This window comes from Nerophis ophidion, linkage group LG10 (assembly GCF_033978795.1).
Source record: "Nerophis ophidion isolate RoL-2023_Sa linkage group LG10, RoL_Noph_v1.0, whole genome shotgun sequence".
NCBI classification, from domain to species: domain Eukaryota; kingdom Metazoa; phylum Chordata; class Actinopteri; order Syngnathiformes; family Syngnathidae; genus Nerophis; species Nerophis ophidion.
This window is the reverse complement of record NC_084620.1, coordinates 2,212,845-2,226,304: the sequence shown is the minus strand read 5'-3', so window position 1 is coordinate 2,226,304 and position 13,460 is coordinate 2,212,845. Positions and strand designations below refer to the sequence as shown.

General features: G+C 42.0%; 1 protein-coding gene and 1 long non-coding RNA gene across 2 annotated transcripts in view; one reads left to right on the top strand and one right to left on the bottom strand.

Moving 5' to 3' along the window:
* The window catches only part of chrm2a (cholinergic receptor, muscarinic 2a), a 110,611-nt gene that overhangs the window by 34,606 nt on the left and 62,545 nt on the right, over window positions 1-13,460 (bottom strand). The window lies entirely within an intron of this gene.
* Window positions 12,186-13,460, top strand: part of LOC133559990 (uncharacterized) — a 135,130-nt gene continuing 133,855 nt past the window's right edge. The window contains exon 1 of the long non-coding RNA XR_009808366.1: window positions 12,186-12,235. This is a non-coding gene — a long non-coding RNA (uncharacterized LOC133559990). The remainder of the gene's footprint in view (window positions 12,236-13,460) is intronic.

Genomic DNA, 13,460 nt, shown 5'->3' with positions numbered 1-13,460 from the left:
GCTCTCGCTGCTGGTGGCCATGATTGTAAACAATGTTCAATGTCTGCTACTTCCGGTAAAGGCAAGGCTTTTTTATTAGCGACCTAAAGTTGCGAACTTTATCGTTGATATTCTTTACTAAATCCTTTCAGCAAAAATATGGCAATAACGCGAAATGATCAAGTATGACACATAGAATGGACCTGCTATCCCCGTTTGAATAAGAAAATCTCATTTCAGTAGGCCTTTAATCTTACTTAATATGCAGGTTTTGCAGTGCATTGTTTAGTCCAACCACAATGAAGACTTTGGCCATATACTGTACATCCGCCCTATCGATTTCTAGCATTTTCCGGGTGGTTCTGTTGCATCCGCAAGAGGTCGTCAGTTCTTAACATGATTAAGCCTCCTTGTTAATTTGCTTTGGTCTGGTCTCCTCTTTCATGTCGTGTATTTTTGCTTGTTTGGATATGACTGAGGACGTTGATGTATTGCCTCTTCATCCTATTTGATCATGAAGCTGTCTTTCTAGTGAGTGAGTCGCATTGCTTTCTTCTGTTCTCTTCAATAAAGCTCAACCCCGAAAATAAAGGACAAAAAGATCCATGCATACCCAAACAAAGGCGTCTTTTGAATCATTACTGTAGAAACCTGCAAAATACTCAAACTGCAGCTGTGTAATTACGACTTATTCATCTCTCCCTCTCCCTTGTGTTCCCGCTGACAGCTTTATTTTTCAAGGCGGGCACGCCGCCGTACCGCCGCGGCCCACAAGCACTTTCCGCCCCGTTCCGTGCGACTAATTAGCGCAAGCCCGAGGAACAACAGCGCGTCTGTCTTGACATGGCGTCAACAAAATGCCCGCAGCCAATCACATCCTTCCATCTGAGCTTTCATTAGCATGACTGATGGCTGCGTTTTTCTAATTTATCATTACGTTGGCAGCGGAGGAAAGACGCCGAAGGAAACCGTCTGTCATTGCGGATTTAGTTAATCGTTGGGCCTCAGGGTGAAGTCCAGGGAGAAGGCCAAGATTTGACCCAATTTTCACTGATGACAATATTTGTCATTGGGTTCAATACTTGGTCCAAAGCCTGCTGGTGTGTTCAGCCTGTTGGCAGCCGTCAGCGCCGGGTGCCATCTTTTACGGATAATTGAGCTCGAATGTTTTCTCAGGGAGAGCGGTAAAGTTCTTCAATTTGGTTCGATTGTGTCCGTGACTGAAGGGTTCGTAACCATGCCATGGTGAAATGAGACCAACAATAGCCAGTGCAGACTACTGCCCTCTGCTGGCATAGGAGATATTTATCAACATCCATCCATCCATTTTCTACCGCTTATTCCCTTTTAGGGTCGCGGGGGGCGCTGGCGCCTATCTCAGCTACAATCGGGCGGAAGGCGGGGTACACCCTGGACAAGTCGCCAACAATCATGTACAAAACCCAAAACCAGTGAAGTTGGCACGTTGTGTAAATTGTAAATAAAAACAGAATACAATGATTTGCTAATATTTTTCAACCCATATTCAATTGAATGCACTACAAAGACAACATAGTTGATGTTCAAACTCATTAACTTTATTTTTTTTATGCAAAAAAATAATTAACTTCGAATTTCATGGCTGCAACACGTGGCATAGTAGTTGGGAAAGGGCATGTTCTCCACTGTGTTACATCACCTTCTCTTTTTAAAACACTCAATAAACGTTTGGGAACTGAGGAAACTAAATGTTGAAGCTCTGAAAGTGGAATTCTTTACCATTCTTACTTGATATACGGCTTAAGTTGTTCAACAGTCTGGGGTCTGTTGTCGCATTTTACGCTTCATAATGCGCCACACATTTTCCATGGGAGACAGCTCTAGACTGCAGGCGGGCCAGGAAAGTACCCGCACTCTTTTACTATGAAGCCACACTGTTGTAACACGTGGCTTGGCATTGTCCTGCTGAAATAAGCAGGGGCGTCCATGATAACGTTGCTTGGATGACAACATATGTTGCTCCAAAACCTGTATGTACCTTTTAGCATTAATGGTGCCTTCACAGATGTGTAAGTTACTCATGCTTTGGGCAATAATACACCCCCATACCATCACAGATTCTGGCTTTTGAACTTTGTGCCTATAACAATCCGGATGGTTCTTTTCTTCTTTGTTCCAGAGGACACGACGTCCACAGTTTCCAAAAATAATTTGAAACATGGACTCGTCAGACCACAGAACACTTTTCCACTTTGCAACAGTCCATCTTAGATGAATTTGGGCCCAGCGAAGCCGGCAGCGTTTCCGGGTGTTGTTGATAAATGGCTTTCTATTTGCATAGTAGAGTTTTAACTTGCACTGACAGATGTAGCAACGGACTGTAGTTACTGACAGTGGTTTTCTGAAGTGTTCCTGAGCCCATGTGGTGATATCCTTTACACATTGATGTCGGTTTTTGATGCAGTACCGCCTGAGGGCTCAAAAGTCCATAATATCATCGCTTACGTGCAGGTATTTCTCCAGATACTCTGAACGTTTTGATGATTTTACGGACCGTCGATGGTAAAATCCCTAAATTCCTTGCAATAGCTCGTTGAGAAATGTTGTTCTAGAACTTTTCGACAATTATCTTACAAATCGGTGACCTTCGCCCCGTCCTTGTTTGTGAATGACTTAGCATTTCATGGAAGCTGTTTTTATACCCAATCATGGCACCCACCTGTTCCCAATTAGCCTGCACTCCTGTGGGATGTTCCAAATAAGTGTTTGATGAGCATTCCTCAACTTTAAAAGTCTTTTTTTTTTTGTTACTTGTGTCAGCATTTTTGAAACATATTGCAGGCATCACATTTCAAATGAGATAATATTTGAAAAAAAAAAGTTTTCCAGTTCGAATGTTAAATATCTTGTCTTTGCAGTCAATTCAATTGAATACAGGTTGAAAATAATTTGCATTTCATTGTATTCGGTTTTTATTTACGATTTACACAACGTCCCAACTGCACTGGTTTTGGGTTTTGTAAAAGAATATAAGACAACTTACTGTAAAACACATTTGTGGTGCCCTCAAAGGGTTGTGGTCAAAATAATTAGTACACCTTGCTAGCATAATACTTAAAGTTGTATAATCAACAGACAAATGGTCAATGACTTATGGGCATACAGCCCCACCCAATGCAAAGATATGTTTTTCAACCAACCTTGCTCTGATTTTACACACCAAATTTAGCGTTGATTCAACTAAACATTCTTAAGTTACCGTGTTTTTGTTGAGAGCATGGAGCTCTGCGAAAAGTTCCCAGTCAATACCATTACAGGAATGTAGCAATATGACAATTTTATATCGAGGTTTTGCAGCCAAAATTGTCACAGTTATCATTATTGTCGCGGTATTGTTGAATGCGTGTCACGTCTACATGATCATGTTTTGTTTTGGTCAAGTTCGGTTTTGTTTTTTGGCCGGGTGCCAATCAGCCGCACCTGAGGGGAAACAAAGCACTCAGGGAGACAAACAGGAAGCTGAACCAAAATGAGAGTGCTGATAGGAACTAAGGACAAACTAAAACACAAACAAACTGTCAGTGGCAAGCCTGACATGCTATATGTTTACCAAATAATCTGTCACTCCTAATCGCTAAATCCCATGCAATCTTATACGTCTAGTCTCTTACGTGAATGAGCGAAATAATATTATTTGATGTTTTACGGCTTGGGTGTCAAACTCTGGCCCGTGGGCCGAATTTGGCCCGCCGTGTAATTTAATTTGGCCCTTGAGGCAATATCAATCTAGCATTAGAGCTGGCCCGCCGGTGTTATACAGCGTCGGTGCCGCTGTAACGCCGCATTCACCGCTAATACTCATACTTGCCAACCCTCCTAATTTTCCCAGTAGACTCACGAAGTTCAGTGCCCCTCCCGAAAATCTCTCGGGGCAACCATTCTCCCGAATTTCTACCGATTTCCACCTGGACAACTATATTGGGGGCGTGCATTTAAGGCACTGCCTTTAGCGTTCTCTACAACCTGTCGTCACGTCCGCTTTTCCTCCATACTAACAGCGTGTTACATAATATTTGTGGCTTTTACACACACACACATACACAAGTGAATGCAAGGCATACTTGGTCAACAGCCATACGGGTCACACTGAGGGTGGCCGTATAAACAACTTTAGCACTGTTACAAATATGCGCCACACTGTGAACTCACACCAAACAAGAATGACAAACACATTTCGAGTGAACATCCGCACCGTAACACAACAGAAGAAATACCCAGAATCCCTTGCAGCACTAACTATTCCGGGAAACTTCCAGCAAACTGAGCCATAATTAACGTTTTATTCATGCATTTTCTCTTGCTACGTCAAGGCTTGAATGTTTGGTTCATTCATTATTATTTTATTTTCAAATGTATTATTAGCCTGTGGAAAAAAATGATATTTACCTCAGAAGATTGTAAATAGAAAAAAAGGCATTACATTTTTATTTAAATTTAATTTGATATGCCATTGATATTTTTATTATTATTATTATTATTTGAAACTGGATTTTGCATGTCACTAAAGTTATATAAGCCTTGCTTGTTCAATATTTATTGCAAAACTTGTTTGGGTCCCTATTAAAAGGTTAATTTGTTCAATCTTGGCCCGCGGCTTTGTTCCGTTTAAAATGTTGGCCCACCGCTAATACTCATACTTGCCAACCCTCCTAATTTTCCCGGTAGACTCACGAAGTTCAGTGCCCCTCCCGAAAATCTCTCGGGGCAACCATTCTCCCGAATTTCTACCGATTTCCACCTGGACAACTATATTGGGGGCGTGCATTTAAGGCACTGCCTTTAGCGTTCTCTACAACCTGTCGTCACGTCCGCTTTTCCTCCATACTAACAGCGTGTTACATAATATTTGTGGCTTTTACACACACACACATACACAAGTGAATGCAAGGCATACTTGGTCAACAGCCATACAGGTCACACTGAGGGTGGCCGTATAAACAACTTTAGCACTGTTACAAATATGCGCCAGACTGTGAACTCACACCAAACAAGAATGACAAACACATTTCGGGTGAACATCCGCACCGTAACACAACAGAACAAATACCCAGAACCCTTTGTAGCACTAACTATTCCGGGAAACTTCCAGCAAACTGAGCCATAATTAACGTTTTATTCATGCATTTTCTCTTGCTACGTCAAGGCTTGAATGTTTGGTTCATTCATTATTATTTTCTTTTCAAATGTATTATTAGCCTGTGGAAAAAAAATGATATTTACCTCAGAAGATTGCAAATAGAAAAAAAGGCATTACATTTTTATTTAAATTTAATTTGATACGCCATTGATATTTTTATTATTATTATTATTATTTGAAACTGGATTTTGCATGTCACTAAAGTTATATAAGCCTTGCTTGTTCAATATTTAATGCAAAACTTGTTTGAGTCCCTATTATAAGGTTAATTTGTTCAACCTTGGCCCGCGGCTTTGTTCCGTTAGAAATATTGGCCCACTCTGTATTTGAGTTCGACACCCCTGTTTTACGGTAATGTGTTAATAATTTCACACATAAGTCGCTCCTGAGTATAAGTCGCACCACCGGCCAAACTATGAAAAAAACTGCGACTTATAGTCCGAAAAGTAGGGTAAGTCTCCCAGTTCTATTTGGACGCCTCTTTCTGAAAACTAGTTGACACAAACGAATCATCATTTGAAGAGCGAGCTTACAGTCCTTCTTTCGCCGAGACATGCAATCTTCGCAGGGATCTTTGCCCAAATCCCGCGGCAGGTTTGGATAATATGCAATCACAGCAACACCCGTCTCAAGTGGGAACGAAACCGGTCGCCTCACCATGTGGCTTTTTGGCGCCGGCCACAGGTCAAGCCGCAAGCCTCGCCAAAGTCAAGCACGGCGCTAAGACGCTCCCTGATCGCGCTAATCCGCCCGTGGACACCTTGGCGTCAGGCACGCTGCGTGCGAGCGCATCTCGCCGGGAGTTAAACCTACGGCCTTTATGACCATCGTGGCGAGAAAGACTGGAAGGAAAAAAAAAAAAAAAGCGTCTTGATTGTTTTTTGAAAGGCATGAGGAATAATAAAGTGTGCTGATTTGGTGTGATTGAAGTGAAGCCAGAGTGAAGAGTCTTCTTATCTTGATTGCAAGTGTGCTCGCTAAACAAAGGCAAGCAGGAGAGAGCTTCTTCGAGGACGAGCCAGGCAGGTAAAGGTGACCACACACAAAGTTGCAAACCCCGTTTCCATATGAGTTGGGAAATTGTGTTAGATGTAAATATAAACGGAATACAATGATTTGCAAACCGTATTCAGTTGAATATGCTACAAAGACAACTTTTTTGCAACTCAATGCCAAAAAAACGGAAATGCTGATTATCGGTCCTGCTAGACACCGAACTCTATTTAATAATACAACTCTAACATTTGACAACCAAACAATAAAACAAGGCGACGCGGTAAAGAATCTGGGTATTATCTTCGACCCAACTCTCTCCTTTGAGGCACACATTAAAAGCGTTACTAAAACGGCCTTCTTTCATCTCCACAACATCGCTAAAATTCGCTCCATTCTGTCCACTAAAGACGCTGAGATCATTATCCATGCGTTTGTTACGTCTCGCCTCGACTACTGTAACGTATTATTTTGGGGTCTCCCCATGTCTAGCATTAAAAGATTACAGTTGGTACAAAATGCGGCTGCTAGACTTTTGACAAGAACAAGAAAGTTTGATCACATTACGCCTGTACTGTATATACCTTTATATACATATATACATACATATATACCTATACTGTATATACCTTTATATACATACATATATACCTGTACTGTATATACCTTTATATACATATATACATACATATATACCTATACTGTATATACCTTTATATACATATATACCTATACTGTATATACCTTTATATACATATATACATACATATATACCTATACTGGCTCACCTGCACTGGCTTCCTGTGCACTTAAGATGTGACTTTAAGGTTTTACTACTTACGTATAAAATACTACACGGTCTAGCTCCATCCTATCTTGCCGATTGTATTGTACCATATGTCCCGGCAAGAAATCTGCGTTCAAAGGACTACGGCTTATTAGTGATCCCCAAAGCCCAAAAAAAGTCTGCGGGCTGTAGAGCGTTTTCCGTTCGGGCTCCAGTACTCTGGAATGCCCTCCCGGTAACAGTTCGAGATGCTACCTCAGTAGAAGCATTTAAGTCTCACCTCAAAACTCATTTGTATACTCTAGCCTTTAAATAGACTCCCTTTTTAGACCAGTTGATCTGCCGTTTCTTTTCTTTTTCTTCTATGTCCCACTCTCCTTTGTGGAGGGAGTCCGGTCCGATCCGGTGGCCATGTACTGCTCGCCTGTGTATCGGCTGGGGACATCTCTGCGCTGCTGATCCGCCTCCGCTTGGGATGGTTTCCTGCTGGCTCCGCTGTGAACGGGACTCTCGCTGCTGTGTTGGATCCGCTTTGGACTGGACTCTCGCGACTGTGTTGGATCCATTATGGATTGATCTTTCACAGTATCATGTTCTCATATGTTCTCATAGTCATCAGTATCATCAGTATCACAGTATCATGTTCTCATAGTCATTATTGTCACCGATGTCCCACTGGGTGTGAGTTTTCCTTGCCCGAGGATGTCGTAGTGGTTTGTGCAGCCCTTTGAGACACTAGTGATTTAGGGCTATATAAGTAAACATTGATTGATTGATTGATATTTAATGTCAAACTCTTTTTCAAATAATCATTAACTTTAGAATTTGATGCCAGCAGCACGTGACAAAGGAGTCGGGAAAGGTGGCATTAAATACCAATGAAGTTGAGGAATGCTCATCAAACGCTTATTTGGAACATCCCACTGGTGTGCAGGCTAATTGGAAACAGGTGGGTGCCATGATTGGCTATAAAAACAGCTTCCCAAATAATGCTCAAATAGTCAAACACTTAAAGTTGAAGTACCAATGATTGTCACACACACTCGAAATGATTCTCTGCATTTGACCCATCACCCTTGATCACCCCCTGGGAGGTGAGGGGAGCAGTGGGCAGCAGTGATGCCGCGCTCGGGAATCATTGTTGGTGATTTAACCCCCAATTCCAACCCTTGATGCTGAGTGCCAAGCAGGGAGGTAATGGGTCCCATTTTCATAGTCCTTGGTATGACTCGGCCGAGATTTGAACTCCCAATCAAACCGATCTCAGGGCGGACACTCCAACCCAGGGGTGTCAAACTCAAATACAGAGTGGGCCAAAATTTTAAACGGAACAAAGCCGCGGGCCAAGGTTGAACAAATTAACCTTTTAATAGGGACCCAAACAAGATTTGCATTAAATATTGAACAAGCAAGGCTTGTATAACTTTAGTGACATGCAAAATCCAGTTTCAAATAATAATAATAATTAAAACATTATCAATGGCATATCAAATAAAATTTAAATAAAAATGTAATGCCTTTTTTTCTATTTGCAATCTTCTGAGGTAAATATCATTTTTTTCCACAGGCTAATAATACATTTGAAAATAAAATAACAATAATGAATGAACCAAACATTCAAGCCTTGAAGTAGCAAGAGAAAATGCATGAATAAAACGTTAATTATGGCTCAGTTTGCTGGAAGTTTCCCGGAAGAGTTAGTGCTGCAAGGGGTTCTGGGTATTTGTTCTGTTGTGTTACAGTGCGGATGTTCACCCGAAATGTGTTTGTCATTCTTGTTTGGTGTGGCTTCACAGTGTGGCACATATTTGTAAAAGTGTTAAAGTTGTTTATTTGGCCACCCTCAGTGTGACCTGTATGGCTGTTGACCAAGTATGCCTTGCATTCACTTGTGTGTGTGTGTGTGTGTGTGTGTGTAAAAGCCACAAATATTATGTAACACGCTGTTAGTATGGAGGAAAAGCGGACGTGACGACAGGTTGTAGAGAACACTAAAGGCAGTGCCTTAAATGCACGCCCCCAATATAGTTGTCCGGGTGGAAATCAGTAGAAATTCGGGAGAATGGTTGCCCCGGGAGATTTTCGGGAGGGGGACTAAACTTCGTGAGTCTACTGGGAAAATTAGGAGGGTTGGCAAGTATGAGTATTAGCGGTGAATGCGGCGTTACAGCGGCACTGACGCTGTATAACACCGGCGGGCCAGCTCTAATGCTAAATTGATATTGCCTCAAGGGCCAAATTAAATTACACTGCGGGCCAAATATGGCCAGAGTTTGACACCCATGCTCTAACCCAGGGGTCGGGAACCTTTTTGGCTGAGAGAGCCAAGAATCCAAATATTTTAAAATGTTTTTCCGAAAGAGCCATAAAAAAAAATTGTCAACACTGAACAACTAAATGTGTGCATTTCTAGAGTATAAAAGGTCTCTTATTCTTTGTAATAACATTGTTATTCTGAAGCTAACTGTGGAGGGGGGCGTGGCCTGCGGGCCTGCATCGAAGCGGGGTGTTGCCAGGATCGGCCTCCAAATTAGCGACAGGTGCGTAGATGGCCCACCTTTGCCTTGTTATCTAATCACCTGTCGCTCTGTTATAAGCAGCAGCCAGGAGGAGAGACAGGGTTGGGGCTGGAGCCAGAGTGCGAGCGAGAACGAAAAAGGAAAAGACAATTGCTAGGAAGCAACTGAGAGACTTATTGAAAAACAAAACAATATTGTAACCCTGAAACAGGCTTTCTTGTCGGTGCTTGGTGGTCTGAAGAACCCCCAGGATGGCAAGCCCCACACTAACCAATAATAAATACATAACTTCTTACCATTAACGCAACTTCTTGAACAGGTGCGGTAGGAACGGATGGATGGATTCAAAATACATGAGGATTTTTGATATTTTGAGCGTTATTTTTAACACTGTGATTACAAGTGGAATTATTCATTACTTATCGTGTTACGCAATGTCAGCTCAGATTTATCCGAGAGCCAGATGCAGTCATCAAAAGAGCCACATCTGGCTCTAGAGCCATAGGTTCCCTACCCCTGCTCTAACCACTAGGCCACTGAGTAGTAAAAAGTAAAAAGTTTAAGCTGATCCGCTTGAGATGGTTTCCTGTGGACGGGACTCTCGCTGCTGTCTTGGAGCCACTATGGATTGAACTTTCACAGTATCATGTTAGACCCGCTCGACATCCATTGCTTTCGGTCCCCTAGAGGGGGGGGGTTGCCCACATCTGAGGTCCTCTCCAAGGTTTCTCATAGTCAGCATTGTCACTGGCGTCCCACTGGATCTGAATTCTCTCTGCCCACTGGGTGTGAGTTTTCCTTGCCCTTTTGTGGGTTCTTCCGAGGATGTTGTAGTCGTAATGATTTGTGCAGTCCTTTGAGACATTTGTGATTTGGGGCTATATAAATAAACATTGATTGATAAACATTGAAGAACAACGTTTCTCAAAGTGCAATGGCAAGAAATTTAGAGATTTAAACATCTACGGTCCATAATACCATCGAAAGGTTTAGAGAATCTGGAGAAATCACTCCACGTAAGCGGCATGGCCGCACGTGTTACAACAGCGTGGCTTCGTAAAAAAAGAGTGAGGGGATGGCGTGGCGCAGTGAGATAGTGGCCGAGCGCAACCTGAGGGTCCCTAGTTCAATCCCCACCTAGTACCAACCTCGTCACGTCCGTTGTGTCTTTGAGCAAGACACTTCACCCTTGCTCCTGATGGGTGCTGGTTAGCGCCTTGCATGGCAGCTCCCTCCATCAGTGTGTGAATGGGTGTGTGTGATTGGGTGAATGTGGAAGTAGTGTCAAAGCGCTTTGAGTACCTTGAAGGTAGAAAAGTGCTATACAAGTACAACACATTTATCGTTATCATTTAATTTCAGTCCAGACCTGTCTCCCATCGAAAATGTGTGGCGCATTATGAAGCGTAAAATACGACAGCAGAGACCCAGCACTGTTGAACGACTGAAGCTCTACATAAAACAAGAATAGGAAAAAATTCTACTTTCAAAGCTTCAACAATTAGTCTCCTCAGTTCCCAAACGTTTATTGAGTGTTGTTAAAAGAGAAGGTGATGTAACACAGTGGTGAACATGCCCTTTCCCAACTACTTTGGCATGTGTTGCAGCCATGAAATTCTAAGTTAATTATTATTTGCCAAAAAAAATTCAGTTTATGAGTTTGAACATCAAATATGTTGTCTTTGTAGCATATTCAACTGAATATGGGTTGAAAATGATTTGCAAATCATTGTATTCCGTTTATATTTACATCTAACACAATTTCCCAACTCATATGGAAACGGGGTTTGTATACGCCGACACGAGCGCGCACACACAGGAAATGATCAATGCTATTTAAAGCGAGGTTCATTTACTTCCTGAAGCACTTCCACGTTCTCTCACGGGTCATTTAAAAAAATAAAAAATAAAAAAAAGGACAATTCTCTAGAATCACAAAGCACTAAAAGCTCCCAGGCAATCTTTAAACTGTTAAACTGCAAACTTGCTTGAGAAGTTCTCACATTTAAGAGAAAACCGTCAAGGAAAGAAAAAAGGATTTCCAGCCGCGCCAGTTCTGTTTAATTTGTCTGCGAAGGACATAAAAGCCAATAAATAAGCAAACGACATGGAAGGGGGTTCGGCGGGGGAGAGCTCGCCTGCCGCAGTCGCCGCAGTCGCCGCAGTCGCCGCAGTCGCCGCAGTCGCCGCCATCTTATCTCCCAGCGATGCTCTGATCACAATCCTCATGCATTGAAATATGTCATTTAGACGTTTTTTTCCCCCGGCATTTGTGTTGGCCGCCAACATGCTTGAGGAGAGTATATTTCTTCCTCTCTATTTTTAGACGTTAACCTTCACAATTTCTATGCCGATTCTCCGTCCATTCATTTAAAATGTCACCACGCAATATTGCATCTGCTCCACGAGGGGCCACTTTTATTGCAGCGCGTGCGATTCAATAATTTTTTTCTCCCTTTTTGTGACTAATCTGTTACAAGAAGCGCAAAAACCTAATTGTACGAAAATCGAAGCAATTTTTTCCCATTATGAACAATATAAGTCCGATACAGTCGGTCATTGCTTAGCACAGCTAATGACAAAATTAATTTCAGCAAATTATGATTTTTATGAATGCATACTACCATTTTATTCTGTATAGACCATCCATCCATTTTCTGCCTTATAGACCAGAAGTTCTTATTGGAAAAATGTTTTGTTTGTTGTTTGCTAAGCTGTTGAATTACTCCCCCAGGCCTCAGGGGGCAGTGCGCATACGTGGCTGTGGAAGAAGGAGACCAGGTAAAGAACTTTGTTATATTTGTTATAAATATGCGCAAATGCAATACACATAATAATTATATATATATATATATGTGTGTGTGTATGTATATATATATATATATTGTATATGTATATATGTATATATATATAAATGATAAATGGGTTGTACTTGTATAGCGCTTTTCTACCTTCAAGGTACTCAAAGCGCTTTGACACTACTTCCACATTTACACACACATTCACACACTGATGGAGGGAGCTGCCATGCAAGGCGCCAACCAGCACCCATCAGGAGCAAGGGTGAAGTGTCTTGCTCAGGACACAACGGACGTGACGAGGTTGGTACTAGGTGGGATTTGAACCAGGGACCCCTGGGTTGCGCACGGCCACTCTTTTCCACTGCGCCAGGCCGTCCCTAAATATAACCGCATTTTTCGGTGTATAAGTCGCACCTGCCGAAAATGCATAATAAAGAAGGAAAACCACATGTATAGGTCGCATTTTGGGAAAGTTATTTGATAAAACCCAACACCAAGTTCTCCCACTTCAAATGATGACAGAGGTCTGTAATTTTCATCATAGGTACACTTCAACTGTGAGAGACAGAATGTGAAAAAAAAATCCAGGAATTCACATTGTAGGAATTTTAAAGAATTTATTAGTAAATTAAGGTGGAAAATAAGTATTTGGTCAACCATTCAAAACTTTCACTGATGGAAGGAGGTTTTGGCTCAAAATCTCACGATACATGGCCCCATTCATTCTTTCCTTAACACGGATCAATCGTCCTGTCCCCTTAGCAGAAAAACAGCCCCAAAGCATGATGTTTCCACCCCCATGCTTCACAGTAGGTGTGGTGTTCTTAGGATGCAACTCAGTATTCTTCTTCCTCCAAACACGACCAGTTGAGTTTATACCAAAAAGTTCTATTTTGGTTTCATCTGACCACATGACATTCTCCCAATCCTCTGCTGTATCATCCATGTATCCATTTTGGTATAAACTCAACTCGTCTTGTTTGGAGGAAGAAGAATACTGAGTTGCATCCCAAGAACACCATACCTACTGTGAAGCATGGGGGTGGAAACATCATGCTTTGGGGCTGTTTTTCTGCTAAGGGGACAGGACGATTGATCCGTGTTAAGGAAAGAATGAATGGGGCCATGTATCGTGAGATTTTGAGCCTAAACCTCCTTCCATCAGTGAGAGCTTTGGATGGTTGACCAAATACTTATTTTCCACC